Below are 20969 nucleotides of genomic sequence, written 5' to 3'. Positions count from 1 at the left end.
AGGAATGAATGAACACGATGCCTTAAAGTCAATTTACAGTATCCTAAGCAATCCTAGTAATAACTGTAGAGGTCATAAAATAAGAAAAACAGTGAGCTAGGGAAAAATTATGGGCAAATCTTTAGCTAAAGATAACCTTTTTCTTATTCCTTTTGTTAAATAATATACTTTGGCATTTGTTTCTCATAATTAAACAGCAAATGCTGTATTGTACATGGAGATATACTGGTATCTTGTGAAGAGAACAGATTAATGTAATGTTTTGCTACCTTTGACCTTGTATCCTTGAGTCTCTTGATTCTATGTCACCAAACATAGCACTGTAATAGAGTTGAGGTCCAGCTAATAGTGTGTGCTATTCTGACTGTCATGCTCCATCATTGTAACTTACTGCATGAGGTCCCCAAAGTGGTCTCGTGAGCACATGTGCACATGCACGAACATTAGCGTGTGTGCCCACACACACACACACACACACAATTCTCATCAGCAGAATCAAGAAGTAATCAGAGAATGTTTCTAAATACAAATTCTTCATTCAACTCATAAAAAAGTAAATCAATTTGTTCAAGGGCTGAGTTCTAAAATGTTGTGTTTCAAAATGTATTTAAATCCGCTTCCTTTATAAAGTTTATTAGAAGGAGATAGTCACAAAGCATCTAAACCCTTTCATTTTTTGCATTATGCCTTTATGGCAAAGTGTTGTCAATTTACATTTCAATGTTCTTTTCAACATATAAACATTAAGATTTATAAAGAGAGTAAGAACTCTATGATGTTTATGTTTCTTGAAATTGTTTCCCCTTAGATGACTGATTTAAAAAAGAAAGCTTAGAAATGTATTTTTATTTACAAGCTAAATGTATTAAATAAGTTACTCTCTTACTACTTCCCTGTTCCTATATAAGAAAATATGTATTAGAGAGAGAGAGAGATTTTCCCTCCAACTAAAGAGAAAACTATATGAATTTCAAGCAGCTGAGCCTTACCCCAAAGCTATTACCTAACTCTTCAAACTTTAAGAAGGGATTAAAATTCCTTAGGAATGCTGCAGTTTTCTAGTGAGTCTTAAAAACGTAAATGAAAAAGCTGCTGTAACTGTTTCTAAGTGAAAGGAATACCTAAGAAGTACTTTTGCTATTAAGCAGCCTATCCCAAACCCATTATGAGATTTTAAATTCCCATCCTCTGTCCCTTCCCCCATTCTCTCATCCTCTTCCTCTTGCTCCTCCCCTCCTCCCCTCTCCTTTCTTTTCTCCTTCCACCTCTCCATTCTCAAGCTTCACCTTAGGTGCCTGATCCATTAGACTTTAATGAACAGTTTCCTCTATCTGGTCATAACACTGTCTTTTTCTAAATTCACTTGACTATAACTCTTGGACCAGATCATTCCATTTCCAAATATTATCCCAGATGACTGATCTGATAGGCCCAACATTATTTTTTTAAAGAAAAAAAATCGTAAGACAAATATTGCTTATAATAGTCGAATCTATTTTTGAAAAGTCACAAATGATTCATTTTCATAAAGAAAAATAAGAACAATTGCCGTTTTTGTTACTTCATATATAGTTAGATGCACAAGCAGATTTGAAAGAAAAGTTGTGTTATCCCATGATGCCAATTTATTAACATCAAATATTAGCCAGAAATAGCCATTCGAGGAAATGTTTCTGTGCACACTTAGATAGAGTAGAAATAGAAGTAATTTTTAGCCAATAACATTTTTTTTGAATGTCAGCATTTAAATTACATTTTGTAAAATTTTAAAAATACGTTTTATTTTACATTTTTCCACTTGAAATTTTACTAAATGAAGTTTCAAATCAGAAGCATGATGCTTATCTCCATAAATTGAATGTTAGGTATAAAAATTATCTTTAAAAACCTAGAAATAACAATGTTCTATTAATGAGTACCATAGCAAAAATGGGTTAAATGTTCTGCTTAATATGGCCTACCTAGACCCATATGAGGCCATCCGATAGACCAACACATATGTAAACAGGGTACCAGATCCCAAGGGCAATTAGAACATCAGATTGGAAATTCTTTATTCTACAATTAAAGCAAAGGCTTAAAAGGAAAAACAGCACATTTCCAATTAAATTAACTAAGTACAAGTTAGTTAGTTACTACCATGTCCCATTTCTAAAACAGTAGCTTTTGTCGGCACGCTTTAGGAAGTAAATATTTACCCAGAGAAATGTAATTTCCTTTTCATTTATTTAGAAACTGCATGAGCCAGCCTCTGCTTTCTAATTTTCTTTTTACTAGTTAAGGTAGTAGAGAGATTTCTCATTTTCTTCATTTTGATATTAGAATCGCATAGTTGAGCTTGCGTATATTTGAAAGGGAAAGACAATATTTTCCTAATGTTAATTAGCAACTTTCTTTGTTACCTCTACTATGCTTTTTTAATTAAAAAATAAAGCTTGATATGACATCGATGCTTATTTCCAAAGTTATTTTGAATAGCATCTGCTGATGAGAAGTGTGCAAAAAACTTTCATGCCGGTAAATGTAATTACTAATAATTTCATCATGATTGCTATGACTACAATTTACTTATTCTTAATTTATTTTTATAATGAACTGCTTCAGTAAAATGACAAATGATTCCATTAGTTAAGAAACTAAAATGTCAATTTACATGTGGTCTTTGGTGACTAATTTGCTGAGTTGAGATTTTTGTTTTCGTTATGATAATAATATTTGGCTATGCTCTGTGAGCAAAATTTATGAGGTCTTAAATATTAATCTTTCGATTTATTGAAACAAGGTAATTTTCAGCTTTAAAATGTTAGCAATTTCTCTTTCAAGGTCTTGAATGCACAAATTTTAGGCACCAACTTTTGAAACATTGTCATCCAAAAAATAATGCTCACTTTGTTCCCTGGGATCAAAACAATTCTTTTTCACTAATGATTGCAAATATCAGCTCATTTCTAACACAGTTTCCAATGGCAAACATTACTCAGTTGTCAGTAAAAGAAAAGGGATTACATCAGCATTCAGGGGGAAAAAATGTTCTGTTCCTTCTTACTCCATAGTGTATGTGCAATCAGCCTGGAGCTAATGGAAGCCCTCCAGTGCTGAGAAATAAACAAACACAGTTGGGCAAGTAGTCCAAAATCAAATCTAGTATATAAGGTGGACAATACGTAGTTAGTTGCATTACCGAATCCTCCCTTGGGAGCTGGAGCAGCTTCAGAGCCCTTCTCATTACACACCAGCACCATCTGTAGCCAGCCTGAGCCTGATTCGGGAATGTATAAAGTAGAAAAAAATAGACTCAGAATCAGCAGCCAGAGAATCCTATTTCAAGTTTAAATTTTGCTTGTGAAAGATCATTTGGTTTTAGACACAGCAAACAGTGAGCCTCATCACTCACAATGAGGGACGCAGGTAGCAAGGATTACTTCAGATCAGGGAGATTGAAGGTAGTTGCTACTTTCCACAGGGAGATAGCTAGCTGTTGTTTAGCTCGGGAGAGTTGCAGCTTGGTCCTATTAGCCTAGAGGTTCTATTCCACTTCAAATGGTAAGCACCATTTCCTTGTGGCATCTGTTTTCAGAGTTGTTGTTAAAGTGCATTGTTTAATCCTAAATTGTAAATGGAAAGAAAGCCAATGGCATTGGCATCCTAAAAATCCATAGGCACTTTGTGCATGCATGTGTGTGAAACTTAAGAAAGGCTCTGGCTCAAACATGGAGTAGAAAGCTTTTATTTAGTAAAAATAAACCACAAATTATTATTAACAAGACATTATGCTGCTGGTTGTTTCTGTTTGGGGGCTAAAAAATGAAGACATTATTACCAATCTTGAAATACATTGCAAGATTATGTGCAGTGCTTGGATATTTTCATCCAAGATATGCCACCTTCCAGCAGGCCAAAGTTGCTTTATCCACGTTTTCTATCGTCATTTGTATTCCCTTTCTACCTCCTTTCTCTAATCACCCCCCCCACCTTCATCTTGTATCAAAATGTCTGTGAAAATATGATTGTCTTTCTCTATTTGAATCACACTTATGCAGAACTGCAATAATTGTGGTTTTTTGACTTTGGAATGCCAGGAAAAGTCTATATACATACAAATAATTGAGAGAGAGAGCATACATAGAAGATATCTAGGGATCCACAGGCCGAGTTGATAACATTCGTCTGAGGGGATCAAAGAAGGCACTCTGAACAGTGTTTTGATCCTGGCTTCCTGCCCAAGCAGAGGCTGTACTCCATGTTCTTTAAACCCTGAAAGTAGTAACCAGCCCCCAATCTAGGAAAACCCACAATTCCCAAATTGTATTCCTCTATCCAAAGTACACACCATAGATGAGAATCACTCATTCTCAGTAAGACCTTCCTCCGGCACTCACGTGCTCTTGGAGCTGTGTCCAAGCTTGCCAAACTTCAGATCCTTTCAGTGACCCAGCGTGGCTGCAGGGGTGTTGGTTGTGCTCCCTCCTGGTTTGGTAGGGGGTGATAAGGACCTCAGGCATGACCTGGCCATATCCCTAGGTGGCATCCTAACACCTTAGAGTAATAAGCTGAATCACAGACACTATCCTACGAATATTTAGACATTTCTTTCCTTACCCACCCTCATCCTCTGAAATATGTCATTTTGCTCTAGGCAGAAAAGTTAACTCAGCAAGGTTGTTGCTGATGATGATTTCCCTGTTCCATCCTGTGAGATGGTCCTCTGGACTTATTTAGAATTTGGCTTTTCATGTTCCTAGCTTGACTGAGAAAAGTTGGCAATCCTTCAGAACATTCTTGATAAGTTCCATTCACTTCTGTTCTTAGTCTCAAGTCTTATTTGACGAATCTTCTTCATCCTAAATTCTGGTACCGACTTTTGGTGATTATTTAGAACCTGAACTCTCCAATAAGATGGACCTGGAATCAAATCTTATATCTATAATTTTCTGGTTATGGATTTGTGTAAATTGCTTAATCTTTCTAAACCTCTGTTTCCTCAACTCAAAAAGGTATAATGATAGCACTTGCATCATAAGATTATTGTGAGTATTGAATGAATTAATTTGTGTAAAGATCTTTGTCATGTTAGTACTCAGTGAATGTTAACTGTCATTATTGTTACCTAATAATAATAATCTAAACTGTATTGCAATTTTTTCCTTGCTTAAGATTTTGCTCCCTAGTTTCTGATTCTGGATCATACTCACCTAGTTCTCATAACTCCCATCATAATACTCAAAACAATGTACTTAAATACCTTCTTCTCACAATAGTTGCCATTTACCAAGTAGTTCCCATTGCCAAATACTACACCAAGTACACTAGAGACAAATCACATTTAATCATTATAACAATTATGCAAAGTATTAATCACTATTACTACTATTTTACAAAAGAAGAAACTGTGGCTCAGAAAGGTTAGTAATATACACCAGTTCACAGGAGGTAAGTGGCAATGTTGGGACTTAAACCTACCTTTACCTGTGGCAGAGATTGTCATTATTAATACTAACACCCATTTCCTCTTCTCCTGGACACACAGACTGTATTTTTCAGCCTTCTTTGCAGTAATTCATCTCCATGTAACTGGAGTTTAACCAATGGAATGTGAACTAAAGGGAGGTGCATAAATTCAATGCCTGCCCTCTTAAAACCTCCCATTCAAAATCCTCTAGGTTTTCCCCCAACTTCTACCAGCCGAATATCAACACCACATGGTGAAAATGGGAGAGCCTTCGTCAACCTGGATCCGTGAATAACAGCATGGAGCAGAGCACTTCCCGCAACCCACTCGCTTTGCCAGATGAGCTGGAACAAACTTGGTCTGTGTCTGAGACATATGCTTTAGAGTTTGTTTTTTTTCTTAACACAATCTGATGTTACTGTAACTAACACGGTGCCCAACTCCGAAGCATTCTACATCTGCTCTTACACTCTGCTGGCCTGAGAACTGGACAGAAATGTGTCGCAGTTTGCTGAGTCACAGAGGAACTGCTGAAATGATTCACAGATCTCTTGCCTCAACGTTGGAATTAAGCTATCTAAGCTCTTAAAAATTAACCACTGCATCTAGGATTTTGTACCTCTCCAGTAATTAACACGTTTTTGAACAGAGCTAAATCTTAGTATTCCACACAAAGAGTCAGTTACATTTTTTAAAAAGTAGTATTACACCAAAATCATTGGCATATTGGGAGCCATTAAGTATGAAAATTTCTTAGTATTGTCGTCTCTTACATCAATAAGCAACAACAGTTATGACAAGCAACTAATGCTTTTACTTGACAATTTATTGATAATTTTTCAAAATATTTATTTTAATCCACAGACATTCAAATTCAAGTTTCAGTGTGATGGAGGTAAGATAATATAATGTATAGTCAAGTTAAAAAGTTTCCTTTTTGTTTTTTATCTTAGGAAGATTAGCCCTGAGCTAACTACTGCCAATCCTCCTCTTTTTGCTGAGGAAGACTGGCCCTGAGCTAACATCCATGCCCATCTTCTTCTACTTTATACGTGGGATGCCTACCACAGCATGGCTTTTGCCAAGGAGTGCCATGTCCACACCCAGGATCTGAAGCGGTGAACCCCAGGCCGCCAAAGCATAATGTGCGAATTTAACCGCTGTGCCACCCGGCCGGCCCAAGTTAAAAAATTTTGAAATCAGACAGTTTTATTTTTACATCTTGTCTTCCACATTTACAAGTTGTGTGACTTTGAGAGATTTACCTAAAATCTCTTGGCTTCCTTTTCTCTTCTGTAAATATATTACACCTCCCTCAAAGATTGGGTATAAGGAATATTAGATTATGCAGAAAAAGTATACCAACAGAAACATAAGTGCTCAATAAATACTAACTTTTTAAATACTATAATTATTACTAGTGCTAAAATTGTTCAGAAATATTTTATTTAAAATAACCTTTACATTATAAACTCTGTGCTATGTCAGACATTTCAGATGGAAGAAGTATGAATTAAATTAGTATCCGCTATCTTAGTAAGAAGATGTATTGTGAAGGAAATTGTGTGTTTCACAGATGTTTCTAAGAGGCTTGGAGTTTTTATTTCAGATTCCAGGAAGTAGAGATTTAATAGCTAATATTTACATGACAGGAGAGAAAGTTTTCATTTTGGGTCAAAAGCTTTCTCCTTTTGCTAAGGTAATGATGTCAAAGGATTGTGAAACCCCATTCTTCTAGTTTCATCTGATCCCAAACCATGAAATAGAATATTCATAAGTTCTCTCTTCTCCTGAGAAAAGAGGATGAGCTAGGAAATAATGAGTCTCTACCCTTTATTTGGAGATTTCTTGGGGTTTTTTTTTTTCTTTTAAGAGCTCGAAAATTCGGTTCTTAGCCGTCTACCTGGTACCTACTTGTCTAGCTTTCAGATGCACTATCTACTTAATTGCTCCTCTGTCAGCACCAACTCAAAGTACCTCTTGAACGCTTCCTATACCCAAGTTCTATCTATAGAGAGAATAGAGTCAGGAGGACATCAACAGATTCCGTGAACTGTCTGTGAGAGTCTTCTGACCAGAAAGACCCTCCGTTCCCATATCACCCCTCTGCCACATAAAGAAAGTTCTTCGAAGAAAGCAATTTTTAGGATACAGAGATACATCTTATTGGTTAATTCTGAGCCTCCACTTTAACCAATTGTTTCCCTGTAGCCAACTAAACTCTGTCCTTCCCCCACTAAACTCATTCTCTTGCCGTCAAAATGGGCCTGTTTTCTGTGTCTCTATTTCTGTTGATGGCATCATCATCTGTTCATTAGCTCCAAACAGCATCTTTAGTCATCTTTGACTCCTTCCTCCCCTTCAAGTTCTAAAATCAGGCACATCTAACTCTGAAATATGGCTCATATTCAGCCTCCTACTCTCTACCTTTATAGCTTTTTCCATAGTCCAGGCTTCACCCACCTCTAGCGGAGGCTGACATAGTAGATCCGTATCTGCCCTCTTTGTCGCTATTCACTTTCAACCTGCCCAACCCCTAGTTGATTCTCTATCCTATTGGTATAGTTCTCTTTCTAAGGCATGGAAATGGCATTGATATTCCCCTGCTTAAAAACCTGGGATAAATTATTAAGCTAACAATACATGCTTTGTTCTCGCTACAGTTTTCTTTCTGCCAAACTAAATCTTTCCACGCTATTAGACAGACTGGGCTTTCTTGAACAGGAGAAGTTCCAAGACAGAAGGCAGGAATTGCTTGCATAAAACTATTTTTGCCATGTTTTGTTTTCTACAGCCTGAGTCCATTGAAAGGATTATTTTCCTGGGCGTGTGGGAGAAGAGTTTCTGTGAAGAATCAAGGTGTCACACACAACACCAAACACTTGAGGATTCTTCTCTTGCAAAAGCTTCATTTCTTGGGGGAACAGGGAATGATGATGGCAATGGAATCATCAGTGGACTTGGTGTCAGAAGGAGCAGGCAGGAGCTACCTTAGAGCAGAATCTCTATTGAAGGTGGAGTTTTCTGGAAACAGGCTTGAGACAGTTTGGTGTGCAAGATGTTTATAAGACATCAGCACCCTTTAAAGAAAGGAAATGGGAGGAGGCAGGATTGGGTAATAGGAGCAACTTAATTGTGCTGCAGGTTAGACAAAACCTTGATCAATGCACCAGGGAGCTCTGGGGTGAAAACTGCCCATCAGAGCACTCTTGCCTCACAGGCTGCCCTGGTAAGGGTATAATCTGAGATCAGGAGGTTCTTTGCAGCTGAAACAGACCCTCAAGAAGCTGAGAGCTGGAGGCTGTCTGCTGACCATGCCCCTCGTGGTTGAGCAGCAAGTCCTATGCAGAGAGACTGGGCCGAGCATCTCAGTGTCCACCACAATCTCTACAGGACCATTGAGGTCTGGCCTGAGGGAGAGTCTTATCATTGTAACCTTTTGGAAGGAGAGCAACTTTGCTCTAAGGCTCTTTCTGCTTCTCAGTTAAGTGTCAAGCATAACTAAGTGTAAAGGTCTATTGCTGGTAAAAGCAATGCCTCTTCAGTCTTACTGACTTTGAATGTCATAGATGGAAGCAGTTGAAGCAAAAAACACGAGAGCCGAAGTCCAGCCTCAGAGTAGCTGGCAGCTTGGCAAAACTTGCCAAGGTCAACAGCCAAGGTAAGTGCCAACAGGAGCCATTCATGGACACAAACGAACATTTGTAAAATTTTTCAAAATTATTTAAGAAAGATAAACCTGTAAAAAGTTAGGTATTCTGAAACCAAGCAATTGGAGGTTGAATCACAAAGATTTGAACATTATGTATGATATTCAAATAGGCAAGTCTGTGACATTGGGGTTACAGTATTTCTATATTTGCAAGTTTGCCTTCCTCACCGGATTATAAATTTCACAAGATTGAAAATATCTTTTATTTGCTCATAGGACATTAAATACACATGTCAATGAAGTGAAAGGATGTACATTTATATTTTGGCTCTCAACTTCTCATAATTTATTAATGTATTTAGATTACACACTTTCTTTTACTTTCCACAAAAACAAAGTTGGTTGCTTAAAAAGGATTGTATTCTTAACAAACATATCCTTACATTTAAACTAGAAGTTACCTAAAATGTGAACAAATTTTATACCACTGCAAGTTATCTAAAACAATCCTCCTCTTTTGAGTGTTGTGGGGGAGAATAAGAAGGGGGATGCTATGTGCTTGTACAATGTGTACATGAAAAAGAAGGAGAAAGATAGAATGAGTTATATAAATAGGAAGTCTATCTCAGAAACTCACTCTTGAAAGAAAAATGTTTAGAGAACACTGATTTTATCAAATAAAGGGAATAAAAAGTTGAGAGTCAAAAACTAACTGACATTTGTAAAACGCTTTTGCTGACATTTTCCCATTTGAACACCTAGGACATGAATCATAATAATCCCCACATTACATATTAGGAAACTGACCTCAGATGCTTAGTTGAGCACAGAAATTTGAGTTTGAATCTATGATAACTGATACAACATCCTTGCTGCTATGTTATGCTAATTAGGTATGGACGCTGAGTTAAAAATATTCTTAAACTGGTATATATTAAGTAGCATTCATTCACTTTTTTCATTTATTCTATCCACAAGAATTTCATGAGCCCAAGGATCAACGGCACTGAGTGAAGGGGCTAGACAAACAAAATAGACAGGGCTCCTGCCCTGAGAATGACTGGAGTCTGAAGCATATGATCTGTGGGGATGGAGAGGTGGGATGTTCTAGGATGTGTTCTTATGCTAAATCTAGGAAGAAGGATGTGTAAGAAAGTTCCATGAAGATGATCTTGGGAGAAGCACTCTAGAGAAAGGCAACAAATTGATTTCTCCTCATGGAGTAGATGGTATCAAATCTGTATGTGGATGAACTTGGAATAAAATGTTGGAAAGATAAGGGAAACCATATCCTGGAGGATGCCATCTGCACTATTGAAGAATTAATTCTTTACACAATGAGGAACAGTATATGATTTTAAGTTGAAGAATCAGGAATTTAGAACAAACACTCTCACTGTGCAGCAATGTGGAAACTAATTTCTTTCAGGAACAGGGGAAGTATCAGAGAAAGTTAAGCCATAGCAATAGACAATGGGGAGAAATGTTGCCGTCCAAACTAACAATGTGTGAGAGGAGAGGGAGGCTGGGTGGATAGTTTAGAAGCTGTTTAGGAGATAGACTCAACTGGATTTCATGATAGATTTCAAATAAGAAAACTTAGTGAAGAAGAGGCGAGATGCTTTTTCTTTGGGATAGAAGGAAAACAAACTAGGATGGATTTATTGGTGGGAGAGTGGGAAATTGAACAAGTCCATGTTGATTTATTTGTCAAGGAGGAGGCTAGATCACTTGCCAGAGGCAGAAAAATGGCCTAGTGTGATGGAGCTTTAGCATAGTCTCTGTGTGAGATGAAGAGCAGCATGCAAAAAGGTCTATATTTGGTATGGTGGGCTCAACCCAGGGTCCTTGCCATACCCTTGTTGCAGCAACCATATGCAAGTCAAGGTAACTCCTCTCCAATGGCCCTTAGCACCTCAATGCCTGAGCCAGATGTGCACGGCTGTGTGGATCCAGCTCTCAGGTGTCGAGGGGCAGTTTGGCAGAAGGATAGGAGTTGAAATGTTATTCCATAACCTCTGAGCTGAGTACAGTGAAGAGCATGGAAGATTGGAGCTGAGACTGAAGGCCGGATGAGACAGAAGATTAGATGTAGTGGGAGTACAGATGAGAAGAACCAGAAGAAAGGGATGTAATGTCAAAGAAAGAGTATTGTAACTTACACTGTCTGAATTCTTACAATATACATAGTACAGTAGTGTTGAACAGTGTTTTACTATGTGGAATATCATGTTACAGGTAGAAAGGCCGTTTATTCTCATCCCCTCATTTTACAGATGACAAAAGTGAGCCCAGAAATCAGGCAGCTAGCAGGTACAGAGCTGAGGAATGAGATACTGACTTTGCCTGGTGGTCTGCCTACCCTAAATACAGCTAAAATATTAACAAAAGATTTGTAAACACTTGCTAAATTCAAGGCCCATTGATTAGCGCTCAAAGAATTTACCGTCCAGTGTCCTCTTGAGAATTCATATTATATATTAAATTAAAAATTATGAAGGTGACATTCTGAAAAACCAGGAATCCAAACTCTCTCTAAATTAAGCAAGGTTTGTCATTAAAGGGTTGGCTAGCGGTCTTCCTTGTGGAATCACAATTTTGTAACACCAGATGAATAGATAGTGGCAAATTTTTATGTTTTAGGTCATCACATTATAGCTTCTATGAATAATGCTTGCTGAAAACAAAATAAACAAACTGGAAAGTTAGTTCACATTTTTACTTTCCCATCTGCAGTATTAAACTGTGTTCATTGTTTCTTTAGCTTTTCCTGGTAACTACAATTTCTGGTGAGGCCGGAATTGAAATTGTGTACAATATGCTTCATTTTTTTTCTCAACAATTATTTTTTATGTTCTTCACCTCTGGTGAAATGACCTCCACCCATTGTATCATTTTATAAGAGGCAATCAGGAGCTTTACAGGAAAAAAACAAATATTTTATTAAATTAATTTAAAAAGAAATATTTGAACATGAAAGTCTGCATAGTATAAATATTTTATATGGGCTATGGCAATAAAAATTAATATTTAGTTATTTTATTCATATGTAAGGGGGGAAACCTGCTAACTAATTAGGAAGCCATGGTTCTCCTCCTAGAATATTCCAAATAGCACGGAATGATTTTTCTGCACCATATTTTAGAACTTGCTTATATTAACTCTGTTTTACTGTTTTTAAACTATGCTAATGATTATATTTCTCACATATTTTCTTGAGTGCTCACATACCACAGAGATATAACATAAATAAATTAATGTAAAATTCGCATAACCACTACAACCAAATTGGAAAGAATCCAATATAATACATATTAAAACTTCTCTGTGAAATGTGAGACTGAGATATTTACCAGCGCTTCCCTTTTATGTCATATTGCAATATTTAAATGATCTCCCACTACAATGCTTACTCCATGGGAGTGAGTTCAGTCTTCAGGGAGGGTAGTATCCTTCTTTCTGGCTGGGATCTCAGAGTGCTATTTAGAACTGCCAGAGATGTCTTAATGGCCCGAGTAATTTAGTTCATATTCTCAGAGTTCTTCACTCCCACAAAATAAAGTCTCCTGTGGGAAGATCATCAGATTGAAAGCATTCCAGAGCCTGACACTTTTTAATTTTTTACTGTTTGGTACAAACTTCTTGCACAGAACACAGAATGATTAAAAGCAAGATTCTACAACAGATTTCAAAGATCATCCCACCCTTATCTAGGTGTTTTAGTTGTGTAATCAATCAGCACTGAGCAAACTCCAAAAAAGGTTTAAGTTCCGAAACAGCTCTTAAGTACGAATATCTCTTTCTCAGTGAATATATAAAATATTCTTAACACTGGTTTTCACCATCCTTGCTGTTCAAAACTGAATTCCTGCAATTGATTAAAATAGCATGTGACACATCGACTTGTCTCTTCTAACCATAACCTATTTCCAGTTGGAGGAGTAATTATTTAAGCTACATGTGGGCAATAGCTTAGAACCATGGTTTCCAGGTGTTGTCCATAGACCAGCAACATCAGCATCATTTGGGAACTTGTTAAAAAAGAAAATTCTGGCCGTAACCCTACATTCGGGGGTGGGGCCCAACAATCTGTATTTTGATGCCTTATGGGTTATTCTAATACAAAGCAAAGTTGCATAACTGTCTTAGAATTCGCCTTGCCAGCAGAGGCCCATTTAGTTCAGTAAACATTGCTATACTCAATAAACTTTGGTTGAAGGAAGGAATAAATGAATGAATTAGTCATAGTCTGTGAAGAGTCTTCAATAAGTCATAGATTCTCATCCAAACACCAAAACTGGAAGTGAACCCATGAAGCTCAGACAAGGGATTCCTTTATCAGTACTTGGTGACACTCTGCTGCCATTCCTCTTAATCATTGACTCACATAGGAATTTTATACCCAATTTCAGAACGAGTGTATAAAGCTCTATGTCTTCGTTCCTGGTCACTTCAGTGGCCCAAGGTGCTGTGTAAGAGATGGGCATAGTAAAGCAGAGCCCGTGGTATTCTGCCCTGCTCACTATGGGAAGCCAGAAAGTGACACCTGACATTGAGGTCCCTGTTCTGTAGAAATAAAAACAGGTATGCGAAATACCATCTCTGCGGATAAAGTAATTAATTCAAACTACAAAACAAAACCTAGTGTGACTGCTGAAAATCCTTCACAGTGGATAACTATCTAAGATGTACTTTAAATAAAAGTGAAGACAATTTATTTTTAGTTTCTGTGACATTTAAAATGTGTAAAATTTTCTAGGTAATTGCCTGAATGTGCTTCCACTCACGTGTGCCATTTCTTCAGGGCAGAAAATTCAGGAACAAGGGGAAGAAAGCAATTCTCCTAGAGGATCCCTCACTCACCATCATCTTTTTGAGACTATATTGCCAAACTCGAAGTTATGCAGAGAAGTTGAATTTACTGAATTTGTTAGTGCTATGACAGCAAATAATAAGCTAAAGGGGGTAATAGTCTTACTGCTTTTATATATGCCTTCTTGGGCTTTCAAAAAGTGTGAGGACAATGTCATAATTATTTTTATTTGGCTTGATTTTCCTGATTCTTGTTCAGATCTCGAGTCGTTTAGAAAATTGTAAGGTAAAAATTACATATATATGTAATGTAAAAAAACATATATATATATCAGAAAAGAATAACTCACTAAAAGTACCACTTACAAAAAGATATGGGAGAAAACAGTGGGATTTTTATTTTGTCAAAATCTTGTTAGTCATGTTTTGGGTCTCGATTTGCAGTCTGTGGAGTATTTTATACTTCTGAAATTTCATCTGTTCACTTGTGACTCTCAGACCTAATAGAAATCTCCTTTCCCCTTCAAGTAATACTTGTCTGCTTCTAGGACTCTCAGAGGAATACTTTTTAAAAAATTGTTCAAACCAGCCAGAGCAGTGCACGGATCCATACCGAGTAGGAACATACTGAAAAGCGGCCATCAAAATAGCCAAAATAATCTAAAAGCTCATTGTAAAAAATACAGAGGACAAAGTAAAAGGAGTGCCTTAAGGGCTTAGTTTCAATTCCTGCAATAATCCACCATTTCAGATAGAGTTAATTCCCTAGACTGTGTACATATGGATAATTTAATTCCACGCATAATCGCTGTATTTGTTTGGGGATAAAATGTCAAACTTTTCCCACTAAACCTTTCCACCCCCCCCATGGACAAGTGGGCAAATGGGGGGATTGATGGTCGGCTCTCGTTTGCCTGACTCTATATGCCAAGGGCAGTGCAAACGGAGTGTGAAATGGATCCCCACCTCTCTCCTACCACATCCTCAGCTCGTTTTACCTGCTTTTGGGAGAAAAATTGAGTGATAGAGTAGTGAAATGTAAAAGTCAAAGCTTTTTCTTTTTGTTAAAGACATTTAACTTATTTCAATAAATATAGGGATTATTATAATCCTTAAACGTGATAGATAAAATGAAATTGTCTACATAGAAAATGGATATCTGGTTGTTCTGTTTGGAAAGGCAATATTGGGAAAAACTTGAGATGTTTTAATCCAAAGGCATGTGTTTCAATTGCAGCTCTGCCACTTGCTGGCTGAGTGACCTTCTGAAAGTTATAAAAATCCATGAATCTTAGTTTTGTCATCTATAAAATGGGAATAATAAGAACTTTCTCAAAATGTTATTATAAGGATTAAATAAGGTCATGCACCTGAAAAGTGCTTTAAACCATAACTGCTGCATAGTTGTGATTTATTAAAAGAGAAAGCATAGAATGTGAAGAACTCTAATATTGGTGGTATACGAGACCAGGATGTTTCAGGGAAGCTGAACTGTAAAATATCATTGTCAGTAGCAATCAGTGGAGTTCTCGTGGACTCTTATTTTTATATCTCTTGTTGTCATTCAACGTGTTCTACACACAGTAGCTGCTCACTTCACATTTGCTAACAACTCACATAATCTTTCCCCAACAGACAGATTGAAATCCAGAACAGGACTGAGTCTTCAATGTGTCCTATTCTCTGGCTGGCTAGAGATGAATAGCTGGACAAGTAAAAAGAATTTGCTTTTGTAAAACAATAAATATAAAATATATATATTGGCAAGTGGAAATGTTATACTGAAAAACAGAACTCGAGTAGTAGGAGTAACCAGCTTCTCAATAATCATGACCCCAATTTCATTACAAATATCATTTTCTGTAAATTGTGATCCATTGTGTAGATATAGAGGCCAAAGGCTGTGGAGTTCTAACTTTATACTTTTCTTCAAAAACCTTTATACTCGTGAAATAAGTTCCTGAATCTGGAAGACACATATTTTCTTACACAACATACAGAGTTTCTTTATGTAATAAAGAAAAATATACCAAATTTTGATTCATAAGAAATTACAAATGGTTTCTTTTTCATTTTACTTTTGTGTGTTCAAATAAAGGACTTACTTTTGTGTGTGTGTGGAAGATTAGCCCTGAGCTAACATCCACTGACAATCCTCCTCTTTTTGCTGAGCAAGATTGGCCCTGAGCTAACATCCATGCCTATCTTTCTCTATCTTATATGTGGGACCCCTGCCACAGCATGGCTTGACAAGCAATGCGTATGTCCACTCTTGGGATCCAAACCAGCGAACCCGGGGCCACCAAAGAAGCACTATGCCACTGGGCCAGCTCCAAGGATTAACTTTTTAACTGTAGTCAGCATCACCAGAGTGAGTCACCTCAAAAGAGAGAGTCGCTAGACAAAAAATTCGACACCTGGTATAAATATCAAAGAATCAAATAATTGCTATTTCTTAACGTGCTTGTCAAATCATTTTCCTTTCAAGTGTTCGAATCTCAATTCCAATGAGCTTAAGAAATAAAAGAAAAATGTATTGGGTCTCTCTGCTTCTGTCCCTCATCTCTTTGCACATTATCCTTATTCTCTCCTGTTGCCATAATTCTCCTGTCATGGGGTAGGACCATGGCCAACAGCAGCCCAGTGCTGATATGCCAACAGCTGTGCTGCCAGAGCAAAATAGAATGTGCCTTCTTCAAGCTCCAGCTATATTTTCCATTCAGGAAAAGGCTCTTGATAGCTTGACTTAAGGCACTCGTTGATCTAATCTTAGGTCGAATGTGTGGGGGGTTGGAGTGGGGTGGGTCTAAGACCAGAAGAAGCATGGAAGGAAAAGGAATTCTGGGAAAACCGAATTAATAGCCTTAATATTTAGTATAGGGATAAACTATTTTCATTAGTAAAGAATGTTTTAGAAATTTTATTAATTTCTTTAATAATTTGAATATTTTTAGCTAAACAATATAAGAAAAGGAAATGCTTTGAGATATTATTGAAACACTTATAATACCCCTATGGAGGACTGTACAGCCTTAGACATTACTTTAGATGAAGGAAAAATTTTAAATATAATTTCCCAATCTGAGCAAATCCTCAAAATAACAATCAAACCAATCTGCAGTGTTGAGAGTTTTATGGTGCTTTGACATTTCAGAAGACACAACTTTCCATTACTCTTTTTGAGAAAATTAATTCACTAAAGATTTTCAGTATCATATTTTTCAAACATAACATTTCGTACCAGCAGGATTGGGAAGATATTATGACCTCCAAAGACCACTTCAAAGCAAATCACAGTTCCTCCGATTTAAACCATCAAAATAGAAAGATGAATACATATCACACAAAGGCTTGGAAGAGAGCTGAGTTCTAACTGCCTTCTCTATGTTGATGGTGCTCAATTGTGAGTCTCTTCTGCGTGGTAAGCAAATTGAATTAGCCTCAGTGCTGCAGGACTTTTCAGAGCCTTCGATAGGCTAATATGTAACACTTCCAAACCTATTTGACTTACAGAACACTTTTAAAAACTGCTCCCACCCCTAGAATACTTATTATCCTCTTTCATAACAGTAGTACTATTTGGTAACTACTTTTTCATATATTTATGACCTGGAACTTGCCTGTCCTTGCGTATTATATAGTTCTCTGACTTTTTAGTAGGACCAAATTTTCAATAAAATATTATCATTAGGAAAGTCATCTCGTTAAATATTCTAAAAAGAAAATCTTTTAAAAATCTCATATGACATATAATTTTTCAAATTTTAATTTATAATTTCAGAGTAGCATGGAAGAATATTTAAAATTAGGACTTGAATAATCTCTACTATTTAAGCAACTAAAGAATGTGTTCATAATGCTTTTCACAATACTACTCCTCTCTCAGCCTTTAGGTTTGCAGAACATAAAAGAGAGCTAAGAAATACTATGTTTTGCAAATAGTGTTCCTATTCAGCCATCTCACCTTAGGTTTCCTGACACTCCCACAACCAATGCCCAAGAAACAGTTGACTACTCTCTGGCCAGTGGACTATAAATGACCAGAATGGTCTGAGACAAGTCATTTAAATCTCTGACTATTGGTTCCCTCATTTAAAAAAAAAAAAATTCTTATAGTACTTATTATCTTACATCAGAAGGTTATATTATTGTGAAGAATCAGTAAGGTGACATGTGGAAGAATAAACTAGTTATGCCACTTAAGTAATATTTTTTATTTTTTGACATAGCCTCTGAGAGGACATTTCTACCTGCAGCCTCTTCAATATTCAGTCCTCCTACACATTGGGGAAGAAACACTTGGTAAATTGGATTACTTCTCTATTTTGAAAAGGCTTGTTGATTTTCTTCTGTTTCCCTTCCAGAATCCTCATCCACCCTTCTTTACCCAGCTCTTTGTCCCACAGGCAGACCTGTATTGACCACATCAAACATCTCCCTTGTCCTCTGGCTCTTGGCTGGGATTGGCCAATGTAAAGCATCAGTAAGAGATGAGAGAGAGGGAAAGACTAAGCTGAGGGTATTAATCCCCTGCTCCTTTCTGCCACAGCCTGACTGTCCACCTAGAACAGTTTCTAGCTCCTGTAAGGCACTCATGTCAACAGTACCCTCTGTCTTCAGGTTCCATTACCTGCTTACTCCTCATGCCCTCTCAACCTACCAGTGCTAATAGTCAATGCAAACGCCATCCTTAGATGGAGGCACAGGGACTTTTGCCTTGAGCCTAATGCTTTCAAGAGCCCCACCCTGACTGTCCTCTCATGAGGCCTCTCCCCTCATTGAGAAGAGTCTTCAAGGCCAAAATGATGTGCCCACCCATAGCCTACTCTTGCTCCAGTGAGGCCATACTCAGGATCTCAGAATTCCCTGCACAGACTGGCCTTTGACTGCTCCCAGGGTTACATCTCTCTTCTTCCCCAGGTCAGCCCTCCAAAATGCAGACTGTGCCGTGGGCGCGTGCACCCTAGGGCCAGAGAAATAGCTAAAGGGTTGCTGTTTGTGGAGCATGGGTGGAGTTTGGCCACAAAAGGCAGAGGTGCCACTCAGAAATATAAGCATCTTTTTCTCATTCTTGAAGGTGCTGCCCTTTGGCAAACCATGCATCCATGGGGCCACATCCACCAAAAGAGAATGTCTTCTAATTTGCAAAAAGGTGCCGTACAAACCAACAGTAGCCTTGGAACATTTAAAACCAAAGTTGTAAAAATCATACTACCTTGAACTGTAGGGTTTCCTTGAAAGTGCTTTGTGGGCTACTGCCAAGGCATGAAGGGAAACTGTCAGTCGGGCAGGGTTACCATTGATCAGAGCAGCGAGGCTCTGATCTGTTTTACATATTGAGTTACGTATAAAGTTTCCTTTGAATAGGCTGTTCTGTAAATAAATGAATTTTGAAAACCACTGGAACATATGATCTAAAACTTCTCATCAAGCTTGGCCATTAGCAGGCCTTATGATCCTCTGTCATGAGTCATATGCAAACTTCGAGTCTTTTGGTTTTAGATCCTTCATTGAAACTATGAAATTTGTCACTGTCCTCCCTATTTTCCCTACTGGTCCTTGTTCACACATGCTTTCCTAACTCAGAGCATTTTCTTCCATTTTTCCACCACATCCTTCAAAGAACTGCTCCCAAATCAGCTCCTCTGTGAAGCTTCCCAGGTTAATCTGAGCACTGATGAGATGTAAACTCTTCTTCAGGTGCTCCAAAACAGGAGGAACACAAGCACATTGTTAGAGTTTTGTTGTTGTTTTTACTTCTTACATGAGCTCTAGATATTGCCCACTTTCTCTTGACTCTACATAACAGGAAAGGAGGTGGCTCCAAGTCATAAAGTTGTTATCTAATGTGTTGAAACTATAATAAAGATAAGCAGCAGGATTCAAATGAACGCGAAGATTCCACAGAAAGAAATGGAGAAGAAGTATTGGCTGGATCCCATGAACCATAGTGTTTTAATAAAAAGAATATTTGTAAGAATAAGATCTAATATTAGCTGAATACCTATTATGTTCCAGAGACGTACTTTCACTCAAGCTTCCGAACCTGTGAGGTAGGAAGTATTACTAACCCTATTTATAACTAAACTTGCTTATTTTAAAATCTCTGATTATCTCTTACAACTAATTTCATCTGGAGATAGTTCATATCCTGAGTATTAAATTTATTGCCTGCCCTGCCTTTCTTACTATTTGATTTAGTCATTTATTTGGAATTTTAATGTTTGGACTTAATTTGAGTAATTTTTTTTTTGTTTGTGTTTAATTTTCCATTTTATTTTCCTGTGTTTGTCTTTCTCTATCTGTCTCTCTATCCTCATTCTATTCACGTGTTTGGAATTTTTGTCTGTGAGCTTATTTCGAGTTTGATATTTTGATCTAGATTTTTTTCCTTATTCTCCTTTGTTCTTCTCTCCCACTGTGCACAATGTAGTTGTCTAACTGCTTTATGTCTGTCTCCATTTGGTTCCCTGATCTGCAACAAGTCTGATCATTGCATTTGGATGCTCCTGTCCTACGGTGCTCTTGGGAATATTGGGGATCCAGTTAGAGAACCAATGGGTAGCTAGTTACAGACCCCAGTTGTGTGGCTTTGTCTGTGTTCTCCTGTCTCCCTGAGACTGCAGTTTGCTAAAAACAGAAACCTGGACCGTATGGTTACTGAAAGTATATATTTTTCTTTTTTCAAATATTTTTTGAAAATGGGAGCACCCGATCTAATCTCTGGTTTTAATGAGTGAACTTGACTATACCACGCTATCTTGTGTGGAGCACTTTTCTTCATTTTTACTCTGAGAAATCCCAACTTTGAATGCCTTGGCCTATTTCCAGACTCAGTGCCCAGCTGGCCCATGGTATCTAAAACTGGAATATTTGCACTGAAACTAGTGAAAATACTTAAGGTAATTTGGGAAATTCAGAAAAAAAATCAAATCTCTAAGGATTGTGACAGATAATTGTTTCTTCGTCACTCCAAATGAACTTACCATGGGGAAGGTAAAGCTTTAGCCCAGTTACCATTGATGTCAACAGCAATAGCCAGTCTGAAACGTCACT

This window comes from Equus przewalskii, chromosome 17 (assembly GCF_037783145.1).
Source record: "Equus przewalskii isolate Varuska chromosome 17, EquPr2, whole genome shotgun sequence".
NCBI lineage: Eukaryota > Metazoa > Chordata > Mammalia > Perissodactyla > Equidae > Equus > Equus przewalskii.
Note: the sequence above shows the minus strand (reverse complement) of the source record.